Source organism: Hyperolius riggenbachi, chromosome 4 (assembly GCF_040937935.1).
Source record: "Hyperolius riggenbachi isolate aHypRig1 chromosome 4, aHypRig1.pri, whole genome shotgun sequence".
In the NCBI taxonomy this organism is placed as follows: domain Eukaryota; kingdom Metazoa; phylum Chordata; class Amphibia; order Anura; family Hyperoliidae; genus Hyperolius; species Hyperolius riggenbachi.
The window spans coordinates 460,616,969-460,631,239 of record NC_090649.1 but is presented as its reverse complement, the minus strand read 5'-3'; the positions used below and the strand labels follow the sequence as shown (position 1 = coordinate 460,631,239).

Below are 14,271 nucleotides of genomic sequence, written 5' to 3'. Positions count from 1 at the left end.
ATTGTACAGTGCTGCATAGTATGTTAGGGCTTTATAAAGTTTATCAATAATAATGCAAACTCTTCTATTAGCTGCCATGGTTACAGCCCTGGGTGTGGGCAGTCTCTCCTCATTTTCCTCATTTGCCAACTACCAACTGATTCAGCAGCTGCGGTATTTCTCATCCTCTTCCTTTTTTCACGTGAATGAACAGGAAGTTCATTGCGTGCAGTAAAATATCTCCCTACGTTATCAGTTTCATAAAATATTTTCCTCCATGTTTTCAGACACATATGTAAATGCTCTTCTATTACCCAATTTTTTGGTTGATTAAGCCTTTAACAATCTAATAAGATTTTAGCTGACAAAGTAATTTTTTTTTTTGTAATCTGGAGAGACGATTCAATTATCCCCCCCCCATTTGCTTCCATTATTCATCGCTTGCGGATTCGTCGGGGAAACTTGCATTTTGATGCCACAGTGACATTTTCATTGTGGGGATCGGGAGCCGGGCTACAATATTAATATCCATAAAACCACTTTGACTTGATTAGGAATTACTCAATTTCAAAAAGATAATTTAAGGCTCAATTAGTTTCCTCGGCAGGAAGCAACGTTAAATGAATTGGCGTTCCGTAAAATGCCGCTCGTGCCCCACGGAGTCTACGTGGCGCTATTTGACTTTGGAAACTTTGCCGTTCCTCTGGCATGACAGGATAACTGCACCACTATTTCTGCTTGCAATAGAATTACGCTTTGGAGATGCTTATCTTTCTTGCAGAGAAAAACTTCTATGTCTTTCACCCACTAGAGGGCGATGTGTTTGCACTATAGTGAATGGTAACGCAGTCTGTTCAAATGCCACAGCACCCTCTGGTGGGCATGAAATAAGGATACTTTTACAGCCAGAGCCAGGACAAGGTCCTCCAGCACCCAAGGCTGAGACACTAAAGTGCGCCCCTCCATACCGCCCACCCCAGCCGTCACACACTGATTGCTATTAGACTAAGAGGCGCCCCAGGGCCACCAACACCTTAGTCTCTAGTTATCTGGCTTGCAGTCACTGACATATATTCCATTTTCTTATTTCTCTCTGCTTCAAACAGAATAGGGGAATGATAGCTGAGTGAGTTGTGTGCCCCCAGGCTGGAGCCTCTCTTGCCTCTGCTTCGGCATGGCCCTGTTTACAGCCATTGAAAATGCTGAAAGCATGATAAAGTGTTCCTGCATACAGAACAAGAGGATCTACATAAGATAAGAGAGTATCCTTGTAGACATTTGCCTTGTAGGCAGGCAGAGAAATACAGCCGTGTAACTGCACCGATAATTGGCATCTCAGTGACCACTCTTCAGGATTAAGGTAAAATGGACGCTAGGCAAAGTAGACATCCTTCCCTTCATGCCACTTTGGTTTATAGGTAAGTGGGATATGGGGAAAAAGAGAAGGTGGCAGCTAAGATCTTATAGACTGTAACCAGGGGCGTCTCACCCACCAGGCAAGTATAGGCGGTTGCCTGGGGCGCCATGAGGTGGTGAGGCGCATTCCCCCGCCTCTGCTACCATGACCATGTATTTTTTTATATTATATTACCTCCCGACTCAGTCCCCAGTGCTCGGCACGCTACCATGTGCTCAGCAGTGCCTCCACTTCTCTCCAGCCAATAGAGCAATCAATACTTCTCTTCTCTGCCAGGCTCCTTCTTTAAAGCCGTGACCCGTCTTCTCAGTAGCCACACAGGTAAAGTGTTTACCTCGTGTGGCCCAGCCTTTAACTCCGCCCCACGCCAGTCAAACCAGGAGCCAGCGGCCAGCCAGCTTATGCCCCCGACAGTCTGACCCCCCACCTGTGTCACTGGCTGCACACAGACACTGGAGCGAGACAGCCAGGGGACAGATGCAGTCACAGAGAGAAGAATGTGATGTGTCCGTGTTGGAGCCCCGCCCCCGCACAAGACAGCAACACAGCCCGGGAGAAGGGAGGTTTCTGCTCCAGAGTAGTGATGGGAATTCCGGCTCTTTTCAGAGAATCGGCTCTTCTGAATCGGCTCCCATTAAAGAGCCGGCTCTTACGGCTCTGAATGGGCTCTTCATTAAATATCACTAAACACCACTCAGAATCGGAGTAAAAGCCCCGCCCCCGTCTCCATGACAATTCCAGACTGCTTCTCTGACTGGAGCAATCCCTCCTTCTACTGCTCTGCTCCGCCCCATACACTCCTACAAGCTGCAAGAGGAGGACTACATCTCCCAACATGCCTCAGCGCCCTTTATTACAGAGCAAAGCAGAGCTCTGTGGGGCGGCTGAGGCATCGGCTCTTTTTAAAACTGAGAACCGGCTCTTGTCGTTCGCAGCAAAGAGCCGGCTCGTTCGCGAACGACCCATCACTACTCCAGAGATAAGCTGCATGCACAGGCAGAAGCGAAGGTATGCAGGCAGGCTGCTAAGAACACTTCCTGTCCTGTGTGCAGACTCCCAGTACTGTTATAACTGCTAGAATGTGCCCTGCTCTTTTTGATACTAGAGTTTTCTTTGAAAGCTGGTTAGGCTGTAGGCTGGTAAAGCTGTAAACCTGTGCTTTAGTGCTGTGCTGTCTCTCCCTCTCCCCTCTCTGTTCCTCTGCACTCTCTTCCATCTTATGCTGTCTCTCCCTCCCCCTCTCTGTTCCTCTACCCCCCTCTTACATCTTATGCTGCCTCTCCCTCTCTACTCTTTCCCTCTGCTCAGAGTACGTGTATTTTCTGGTGAAACGCTTCCGCATTACGATTATTTTCTGACAACGCTGCCCCATTACGATTATTTTCTGGTGAAACGCTGCTGCCCTATGATTAATTTCTGGTGAAATGCTGCTGCAATAAGTGTATTTTCTGGTGAAACTGCCACATTACGATTATTTTCTGGTGAATTACGATTATGAATTACAATAATTACTATTATTTTCTGATGAAACACTGCCGCATTATGATTATTTTCTGGTGAAACGATGCTGCATTATGATTATTTTCCGGGGGGGGGGGGGGGGGCACAGGTTTTCTCGCCTGGAGTGACAAAATGACTAGAGGCACCCCTGACTGTAACCATCTGCCCATGGGATGATCTGCCTCTGTCCCCTCTCTTTTATGTTATACACAGTTTTGTATTTCTGTTTTTTTTTTCTCCATTTCCTGCCACACTCAGTTTCATTAGTAAAGCTACAATGAGGAATTTAATGGTTGCCAACTAGGAGGGACTGGTGCAAATAGCAGTTTGAATTTGATTTTGAGGTGAAACAGAAACCAGTGTAGAGATTTCCAGAGATAACCTGTAAATGAGTGGTGGGGGGAGACAGTACAGAGATTTGCAGAGAGGAGCAGCAGGTGAGGAGTGGTGGGAGAGGCCAGTGCAAAGATTTGCAGAGAGGAGCAGCAGGTGAGGAGTGGTGGGAGGAGCCAGTGCAGAGAGGAGCAGCAGATGAGGAGTGGCAGGGGTGGGCCATTGCAGAGAGGAGCAGCAGATGAGGAGTGGTGAGAGGGGCAGTGCAGAGATTTGCAGAGAGGAGCAGCAGGTGAGGAGTGGTGGGAGGAACCAGCGCAGAGAGGAGCAGCAGTGGAGGAGTGGCAGGAGTGGGCCATTGCAGAGAGGAGCAGCAGATGAGGAGTGGTGAGAGGGGCAGTGCAGAGATTTGCAGAGAGGAGCAGCAGGTGAGGAGTGGTGGGAGGAACCAGCGCAGAGAGGAGCAGCAGTGGAGGAGTGGCAGGAGTGGGCCATTGCAGAGAGGAGCAGCAGATGAGGAGTGGTGAGAGGGGCCAGTGCAGAGATTTGCAGAGAGAAGCAGCAGATGAGGTGTGGTGAGAGGGGCCAGTGCAGAGATTTGCAGAGAGAAGCAGCAAATGAAGAGTGGTGAGAGGGGTCTGTGGAGAGGAGCAGTAAATGAGTGGTGGATGGAGACAGTACAGAGATTTGCAGAGAGAAGCAGCAGATGAGGTGTGGTGGGAGGAGACAGTATAGAGGTTTGCAGAGAGGCGCAGCAAATGAAGAGTGGTGAGAGGGGTCAGTGCAGAGAACTGTGGAGAGGAGCAGTAAATGAGTGGTGGAAGGAGACAGTACAGAGATTTGCAGAGAGCAGCAGCAGATGAGGAGTGGTAGGAGGGGCCAGTGCAGAGATTTGTAGGAGAGGAGCAGCAGATGAGGTGTGGGTGGAGTAGACAGTGTCGAGATCTGCAGAAAGGAGCAGTCAATGAGTGGTGGGAGGCAACAGTATAGAGATTTGCAGAAAGGAGCAGCAGATAAGTGGTGGGAGGGAGCAGTGCAGAAATTGCAAAGGTGAGACTAGTTAGTTGAATACCTGTGCAGAATGCTCACCGAGGAGAATTTTGCATAAGAAATAGCCTAGGCTAAACATCAGTTGTAGGGCAGGGCTACATACCAATATACAGCAATATATAGATATAGGATAGTGTTTCTGTTGCTGAAACCGGGGTAATTAGCGTAAAAGTGAGTGTCCTGAATAATATCATTCATTCTACTATATGTCACTACAGGGCCTCTTTAAGAAATTAGTAAGATCTCTGGCAGCTGGGAAGACACCGTACTGAAGTTGTAGGTGGGTGAGGAAGACCATGGCCCAGTAGAGACGGCGTGACTCAGAACCAGTGGGGCATCTACTGCAATCTGTAACAGCAAGATTCAACATTCAAGCACTTTATTGTCATTGTGTAACACCACAAAATTACTTTTCACGACAACCACACGGTGCATATAGAGAATATATTGATAGTAACTAAGGTAGAAAAAAAAATATACAAGCATGCCACGTATTACAGATATTTAAACAATTTGTACACAGTGTTAATTATTTCAGACAGGATTCAGAGTTCAAGTATATGGTGGATGGGAAAAAGCTGTTTTACAGTCTGTTTGTATGCGGATTGATCTAAAACGTATACCTGATGGAAGGAGCTCAAAGTGTTTCCAGGGTGAGTGTTGATGGCTTCCGAGCATGGACAGCTCTCTTTAACTCACACCACAGATTTTCAATTATATTCGGGTCTGGGGACTGAGGTGGCCATTCCAGAACGTTGTACTTGTTCCTCTGCATGAATGCCTTAATGGATTTTGAGCAGTGTTTAGGGTCATTGTCTTGTTGAAAGATCCAGCCCCAGAACAGCTTCAGCTTTGTCACTGATTCCTGGACATTGGTCTACAGAATTTGCTGATACTGAGTGGAATCCATGCGTCCCTCAACTTTGGCAAGATTTCCAGTCCCTGCACTGACCACACAGCCCCACAGCATGATGCAACCACCACCATTTTACTGTAGGTAGCAGGTGTTTTTTTGGAATGCTGTGTTGTTTTTCCTCCATGCATAACGCCCCTTGTTATGCCCAAATAACTCAATTTTATTTTCATCAGTCTACAGCACCTTATTCCAAAATGAAGCTGGCTTGTCCAAATGTGCTTTAACATACCTCAAGCAGCTCTGTTTGTGCTGTGGGTGGAGAAAAGGCTTCCTCTGCATCACTCTCTCACTCTCATACAGCATCTCCTTGTGTAAAGTGTGCTGAATGGTTGAACGATGCACAGTGACTCCATCTGCAGCAAGATGATGTTGTACGTCTTTGGTGCTGGTCTGAGGGTTGACTCTGACTGTTCTCGCCATTCGTCGCTTCTGTTTATCTGAGATTTTTTTTGGTCTGCCATTTTGAGCCTTAACTTGAACTGAGTCTGTGGTCTTCCATTTCCTCAATATGTTCCTAACTGTGGAAACAGACAGCTGAAATCTCTGAGACAGCTTTCTATATCCTTCCCCTAAACCATGATGATGAACAATCTTTGTCTTCAGGTCATTTGAGAGTTGTTTTGAGACCCCCATGTTGCTACTCTTTAGAGAAAATGAAAAGGAGGGAAACTTACAACTGACCCCCCTAAATACTCTCTCATAATTGGATTCACCTGTGTATGTAGGTCAGGGGTCACTAAGCTTACCAAGCAAATTTGAGTTCCAATAATTAGTTCTAAAGGTTTTGGAATCAATAAAATAACCTACATGTATGCACCTGCCTAACTTGATTTAAACAATTATTGAGCACTTTTTGTAAATCCAATAAACTTCATTTCACTTCTCAAATATCACTGTGTGTGTCTTCTATATGATATTTAATTTACTTTTTTATCGTAACAACCAACTATTTATACAGGAAAATCATGATGATTAAAGAGACACTGAAGTGAAAAAAAAATGATGATATTATGATTTGTATGTGTAGTACAGCTAAGAAATAAAACATTAAGATCAGATACATCAGTGTAATTGTTTCCAGTACAGGAAGAGTTGAGAAACTCCAGTTGTTATCTCTATGCAAACAAGTCATTAAGCTCTCTGACTAAGTTAGTTGTGGCGAGGGCTGTTATCTGACTTTTATTATCTCAACTGTTCCTGGACTATTTACTTTTCCTCTGCTAGAGGAGAGGTCATTACTTCACAGACTGCTCTGAAAGACTCATTTTGAATGCTGAGTGTTGTGTAATCTGCACATATTAGAGAATGATGCAATGTTAGAAAAAAACACTATATACCTGAAAATAAAAGTATGAGAATATTTCCTTTGCTGCTAATCCTCTAGTAATTATTCATAGTACACAACCAATTCACTATATCATATATTTTTTTTCCGCTTCAGTGTCTCTTTAACAAGGTTGCCCAAACTTTCGCATCCCACTGTATTACTGATTGTACAGAGTTGTACTGCTCATGTAGCTATGCTCCACACTATTTGTTTTGTGCTATGCACAAGATGTTAGCACTATATAAATAAAAAAAAATAACAGTATGTTTCTCTAGTCCCGGGCGGCTCCATTCCACTGTCCTGGTTTTGCCAGATGAAGATCTGAGGAATCGCAGCTAAAGGCTCTAGTAACGTTGTCAGGAGGGAAGTGACATTTCAGAGCGATCCCTGAACCCTGTCACGCCCCTGGCCAGGCTACGCGGCCGGTTTCGATATGTTAATTGAATTGTGTCAGCTCTGAACTTTCACAGCAGCGAAAGCACCGCGTACGATTATATACCAGGGACTGTGTTACTGTATCTGCGACGAATAAAGATTTACCCGTTTGGCTGCAAGCGAAGCTGTCACATTTGTGATTAATGCAAAAGGCAAAGCATGCAGGACAGGGGCTTCAGTGCCATATACAAAGGATTTGTTGCTCTCTGTCATCACTTGCAGAGGGACTCTGGGCAAAATCCAAAATAAAGATATGTTATACCTATAAATACATAAAGCTAAAGGTTCATACACATGTAAGAGCAGGGCCAGATTTACAATTCAGGAGCTTGTAGGCACAGAGATTCTAGCGCCCTAAACTCCGCCTCTCAACACAGGCCACACCCCCAAGCCTTTATTTTCTTATATCACATAAAGCGCTAAATGTACATGAACATAGCAGTGGTGTACTTCAAACAGTGGGCCTGTCCAGCCAAATCTTGGACAAGGCCCCTTCTACTTTAAAGGGAAGGTCCAAGCTGAAAAAAACAAATCCACTTACCTGGGGCTTCCTCCAGCCCCTGGCTGCTGTCCTGTGACCCCCGCCACAGCTCAAGTGGCTCCCAGTGTCCTGAGCTACAGAAGCCGACCTCGCCAGATCAGCTTCCTTTGCGCTCCATGGTGCGGGTCACGTGGTCCGGCTGACGTCATTAGGTCTGTACTGCGCAGTACAGAACTTATGACGTCAGCCGGACCACGTGACCCGCACTGTGGAGCGCACAAGAAGCCGACCACCGGGAGCCACTTGAGCTGCGGCGAGGGCACTGGATGGCAGCCAGGGGCTGAAGGAAGCCCCAGGTAAGTGGATTTGTTTTTGTTTTTTTTTCTGCTTGGATGTTCCCTTTAATAATAATAAAAAATTATAATTATATCTATGGCCCTAGTTACCATAGAAAACAGGCTACACACAATCGTGGGCGGGGCTACACACAACTAAGTCACCACCCTACATTGCCTCAAGCCCACCCCCCACCAAGATGAGTTGAGCAGGCAGGAAATGGCAGTGTGTGCACAGCTAATCTGCGCTGCAGCAAGTGTAGTGCAGGGAGAGATGGAGGAGGATGCAATACCAACACTGCCCACCACGCCACTCTCTCACTTTTTCAGGAGGCACTGATTAGCCTCGGATCTCCACCCCTAACTGCATACCTGCAGCTACCGAACTGGAGCTGGGTGGTGAGAGACATCACCCTCTGCACGGAGAGAACATTCAGGAAGGATAGGGAGCTGCCTCTGCCACATAAGGGGCCTGTAGGCATGCGCCTACAGTACCTTATGGTAAATCTGGCCCTGCGTAAGAGGAATGTCACTCGGCGAGGATTAAGCAATATTACTGGGCCAAAACTCTACAGGTGCATCGCTAGCCTACAGGCTAGCAACATGTTCTGTTGCTATGTGGGGGATAGGCCTACAGCTGCGTGATGGAGACCACACACGGCGGGCAAAGTGAGTGGGGAGAACAAAGCTCGTGGCTGCCAATTGGATGAATCAATCCGCTCAGCAGAGGTGGTCGTTATTTCATCTAGTGTGTAGATGAAGTTCCCAATGTTTTATGCCTCCCATCCACTTGCACAGCAAAGCACAGCTACAATAATATTTACATTGCCTGTCTTGTGTTCGGGCTTCGGTGGAAATAGTTGAGCCCAATCAGGTCCGTTCTACTGCTCAGACAGCTCACGCCTGCGCAGTAAAGTAGACCCGCTCGGGCTCAGCTATTTCAACTGGAGCTTGAGTGGTAGGCTGCTAGTGCGCCTGTGTGAAGCCCCTGAAAATTCTCATAAACAAAACTTCCTGTCCCAGCAGGAAGTTTAAACAGTAGAGCGCCCTCTACTGTTTAAACTTCCCCGACAGGAAGTTCAGTGAAGTTAGAGGAGCCGAGAAGGGACAGCGGAGACCAGGGGACACGCGCCGGCTGGAGCAGGTAATGTATGCAGGGGGGGCGGCGGCGGCGGCAGCTTCACAGATTATGATCTGTTTCATGCTGAAATCGATTCACAATCTGTTTGCAGTAAAGGCAGCCATACGATCCCTCTCAGATCAGATTCGATCAGAGAGGGATCTATCTGTTGGTCGGATCTGATGGCAAATCGACCAGTGTATGGCTACCTTCAGACTGCTGTTTATATAACCGTACCGTGAAAAAAAATATACGTAACAAAATAAGATATGGTTTCAATTGTGCTGTACGCCCTTTGGAACCGTTTGCTGTTATCTATTGCACTGTTTGCCACCAGATCGAAGCTGCTTTTCGGGTTATATTGGCTCCCTGAGACGCAGTACGCTTGTTAAAGCACAAAATACTATCAGTTTTTAAAGAGGAACTGTAGTGAAAATAACATTATGAATACAATTGCTTATTTTTGTTTTTACAACATTCATTTATATTATTTATGTACAAAATCTTTTGTCACTATGATTTACATTTTGAAATTTATCACAATTGGCGACATCTTTAGTGCTGTCAGGTGCCGCTCTGGGGAATGTTTGTTTATGAGAATTCTGAAGCCAGTAAAAATAATGCCTCGTCTCCCAGAATGCTCTGGGAGGAGAATTCCACATAGCTAAACAGGGTGGTTACACACGTCAGATAAAAGTCTTTGGAAAATGAAAGATCACAGACCAATTTTACCCCCTTTCATGTAGTATGAGAGCCATACTCTACACAGTCTATTCTATGGAGCTGAACTCCCCATCAGATAGAAATCTTTGCAAGATGCTGCACACACAGATGCTGTACACATGCAACAGATCAGTATCTGCAAAAGATCTGTTCCTGCAAAAGATCCATTCCTGCAAAATGCATTCATAGTCTATGATATCTGTAGACACACCTTGTTTAACGGACAATTATCTGTAGATCAGATCCACCAGGTTGGATCTTCAGATCGGCAGATAATTGTCTGATCTGCAGATGAATGTCCATTAAACAAGGTGTGTATGAGGATCTGCAGATATCATAGACTATGAATGCATTTTGCAGGAATGGATCTTTTGCAGATACTGATCTGTTGCATGTGTACAGCATCTGTGTGTGCAGCATCTTTCAAAGATTTTTATCTGATGGGGAGTCCAGCTCCATAGAATAGACTGTGTAGGTATGGCTCTCATACTACATGGAAGGGGGTAAAATTGGTCTGTGATCTTTCATTTTCCAAAGACTTTTATCTGACGTGTGTACGCACCTTAAGCATTACTGGGAGGGCGGACTTACCAATATAAAGCAATATATATAGGAAGGGTTTCTGATGCTGCTGAAACCAGGAAAATGACCATAAAAGTAGGTATCAGGAGTAATTTACTGCATTCTGCTATATGTTACTACAGGGCCTCTTTAAGGTTACAAAATAATTGAAATCAGCCTGCTTAAAGCTCTGTTATTACCCAGAAAGGGAGATGTGCCTTTCTCTGTTAATAATATGCGTATTGCAGCTCAGTGGGTAATAAAACATCCTATCCCGCCTTTAAACGATTGTGTTAAAAAGTAAGATGACGTTATTAACAGGTAAAGCTTTATCTACCTCCAAGGAAATGATGAACACGTTTACAGTGATTCTGGGAAGAATGTTCTCGCTACTCGCATTCCTGAGCGGTTTCATGATGCGCACTGATGTCTTTTCTAAAGCCCGTGCTACCCCTCTCCCTGCATGCATTGCCGACACTTTGACAAGCACAGCTCACTGTATTTTGGTGCAATGCGTTTGCCAGAGATGGATTAAAGGACCTCTGTCCCGAAAATCTTAAAATTTACAATACATGTAAACATACACAAATAAGAAGTACGTTTCTTCCAGAGTAAAATGAGCCATAAATTACTTTTCTCCTATGCTGCTGTCACTTACAGTAAGTAGTAGAAATCTGACAGAACCGACAGGTTTTGGACCAGCCCATCTCCTCATGGGGGGTTCACAGGTTTTTTTTATTTTTAAAAGCAGTTAGTGGATGGCAGTTGCTCTGTCCAACTGCCCAAAAAAATGTGCAGAGAGCATGGAGGCTGGTCCTTTTTCAGGGACTGTCTTTATAAAGAATAAAGGCCATGCTGAGAATCCCCTATGGAGAGATGGACTAGCCCAAAACCTGTCGGTAATGTCAGATTCCTATAACCTACTATAAGTGACAGCAACAAAGGGGAAAAGTCATTTATGGCTCATTTTACTCTGGGAGAAACATACTTCTTATTTGTATGCGTTTTACATTTTAAGATTTTTGCGACAATTCCTCTTTAAGATGTAACAGGGCCCTAGTAAATTTGGGGCCGTCCTTGTGGTCCTTTTAATAAGCTGAAGTGGAGAGCGCCCAAAGAAGGTGGCCCTAAGAACCTGCCTAGGTTGCCTGGTGGATGATCCTGTTCTGGCGTTTGCGCATCAACACAAATTCATTGGATGCATTTGCAAAAACGTGTGCAAAACGGAGCGGAACCGCAGCAGCAAATGTTTCTTCCACTGATTACCGCAAAATGCAATTATAGAAGAAAATTGTGCACAGACATATTTGCAGAGTGTACGCAAGATACAAACATGCATGCAAGAAAAGCGCAAGACAAGAAAGATGAACTGTTTTTTGTCTCTTGTTTTTTAACTGTAAAAAAACAAAAAGTGCTTGGAAAAAATGCACAAATATACATGCAAATGTATTGCGGTTATGTGCATTTTTCAATTTGCAAGCAAACGCAGGCATATGTTTTTTTTCTGTTCATTTTTCTGTACCTTGCAGATTTTTCATCTTGTAAGAATGCTAAACTGACTATTCTGTTTATTTTTGTTGCTACCGTCATTTTAGTAAAGTAAAGATGTTGACCTGCAGGCTCACAAAGGATCAGGCACACTACACAATGCTACACAGTGAGTATCAATCATTTTGTGATCTATATTCTACTTTTTAACTTCTCACTTTGCAATGCCTTGATTTTTCCACCCCCCCCCCCCCCCCCCCTACTAGTATCTTTCAGAAACATTCCTCTTTAACTGAATCGTTCCTTAGCGTGTCTGCAATTATCCTTGGAAGGATTTAGGGGTATTTTCCGCTCTCTACACCGCAGGTTAATACAATACACCAACAGGTAAAAAAAAAAAAAAAAAAAAAAAAAAAAAAAAAGCCAGGGATTTACTTTGCTGAAATTGTAGGCCTCCTCTTCTGATGGAGGGTTTGCATAGAAGCAAAGTGGTACATCGCACCTTGTTGCCACAGCAACAACCCCCAGGGTTACTGATTAAGCAAGAATATGGAATTAATACATCTATTGTCTCTCGTCTTGCCTGACTCTAGAGCCACACAGGGAGAGGTAGAGAAGAGAGGGAAAACGTTACTGCAATAAATGTGCGTGGCTGTTGCAATCATCGTAATATGTATTTTTTTCCAAGAACGGTAGCCTGACATTATCATTTATTCTATTTGCCTGGGTGTGTTTATGTGTATAGATGTATTTGTTTCTTATGCTCCGTTCTACTTTTCATGACAAATAACTATAATTTACAATTTGTTTCGGCGTTCATACTTCTTATTTAATGGAACGCTAACTCCGGGAGTCCAGAGATACGCTGCCTGCTCCTCGAATTAATCACAGTAATGATGTGAAATTCCTGTCCTTCCCTCCGAGATACGGACTATGCTACAGAATGCAAAAGGAGAATTCCGACCATGAGTGCAGCTGGAAATCAGAGTCCCCAACCTCCCCCCTTAGATAGAGGCGCCTCCACTCTATGCCTTATGCTGCTAAGGCATTTTTTGTATTGACCCGAGGAAGCGTGATATGACCCACAAAACGTGTTGTCAGTTTTTATGAATGAATCTTTTTCCAGTTGAACTGGTGTCTGTATCTTCTGGAGAGGAAATGATTAAACCACATTTACACATTCAGCTTGATTCACTAACTGGCACTAAGCCGGTTAGTGAGCCTTAGAAGGTAGTGGGCGCAAACCATGGAGTTAGGTGGTTTTTACGCCCACATCACACACAGCTCCGCTCAGTGCGCGCACAGTGTGGTGCGCGGGTAATAGTGCGCGGTGTGACTATAACATCGCGGCCGCTGCCCTGTAAACGTTGCACCCGATGCGCCAAAAAAGCATTGATGCGCCGTTTCGGGGAACTCGATGCGCCATTTTTGGCGCACCGGGTGCAACGTTTACAGGGCAGCAGGTGCGACGTTATCATCGCACCGCGCACTATTAACCGCGCTGCGCGGGGCTGTGCGCGAAGTAGCTTTGTGCGACTGTTAGTGCATGCAAAGCTACTTATGGGGCACTAAGTAGCTTTTCACACACCGGCGCTAACACTTAGCGCCGGTTATTGAATCAAGCCCATTAAGTTTTAAAACCCATATATTTTTGCCGCCTCTACCCCACTCTTCTACCCATCCTTAGATCTTCTCTTTAGTGGTCAGAGGGGTTCACCTTCTCTACATGGTGATCATTGAATCCTGCTCCTCCAATGAGGAGTTATGATTAGTGATTAGTGAAATCTCCTTTTCACATATGGTAGTCAGAGGGCTATCTCCTCATTAAAGTGGACCCAAACTAAAAATACAAGATTTCAGAAATAAAATCTATTTTCTAAGTTATAATAATAAATAGCAGCCTTTTTTCAGTTGCATGATGACAAATATAAAATATTTTACATTTATTGGAGGAACCCCTCCCTTCCTTTCATATTGCCGGGATTTTTCCGGCAAACTGGTGGATTAGGTGGTGTCCAGCAATGGAGGAATTGATAATGGCTGCCCCCAGTATAATCCTAGTTATGAAAAGAGAAGGGTGAAAAGCATGCACTGAAATGATCATAGGTTTGAAGGAGTGTTTATCTTTGTATGTGTCAGAGTGGTGCAACTAAATATTTTTAATTATTTTTAGTAGTGCTCAGTGATCCTCTCTACGTGATCAGTTGACCCCCTCCCCCCAAACACTCAATTGGTTCACAGTGATTGTTGGACCCTCCTCCGTAATTCTCATTGGTAGTTAGTGAGGTTCCCTCTGGATACAAACAGGTCACTGGACCCCCTCTCAACCAGAAGTTCTAATTAGTGGTATGGGATCGCTTCTAATCACATGGTGGTCAATGCACCTTCCTCCTCTATCTGGGGTTTTCATTAGCAGTCAGTGGGATCTCCCTCTCTACATGGTGATCAGTGTACCTCCCCTTCCTCTGTTAGGGGCTCTCATTAGTGGTCATTGATGTTCCATGTCTCTACATGGTGCTCAGAAGATCCCAGTCTCCAATTTTGGGTACTTATTAGTCACCAGTGGATGGTTTTCCTCAGGGGTTTTCAGTAGCAGACCACAGGGT

At 44.8% G+C, this 14,271-nt stretch overlaps 1 long non-coding RNA gene across 1 annotated transcript in view; it reads left to right on the top strand.

The window, feature by feature from the left end:
- LOC137570974 (uncharacterized) overlaps nucleotides 1–12,023 on the top strand; it is a 58,917-nt gene extending 46,894 nt beyond the window's left edge. Inside the window, exons 4-5 of the long non-coding RNA XR_011031263.1 lie at nucleotides 11,773–11,834; nucleotides 11,932–12,023. This is a non-coding gene — a long non-coding RNA (uncharacterized lncRNA). The remainder of the gene's footprint in view (nucleotides 1–11,772; nucleotides 11,835–11,931) is intronic.
- Nucleotides 12,024–14,271: the final 2,248 nt, after the last annotated feature.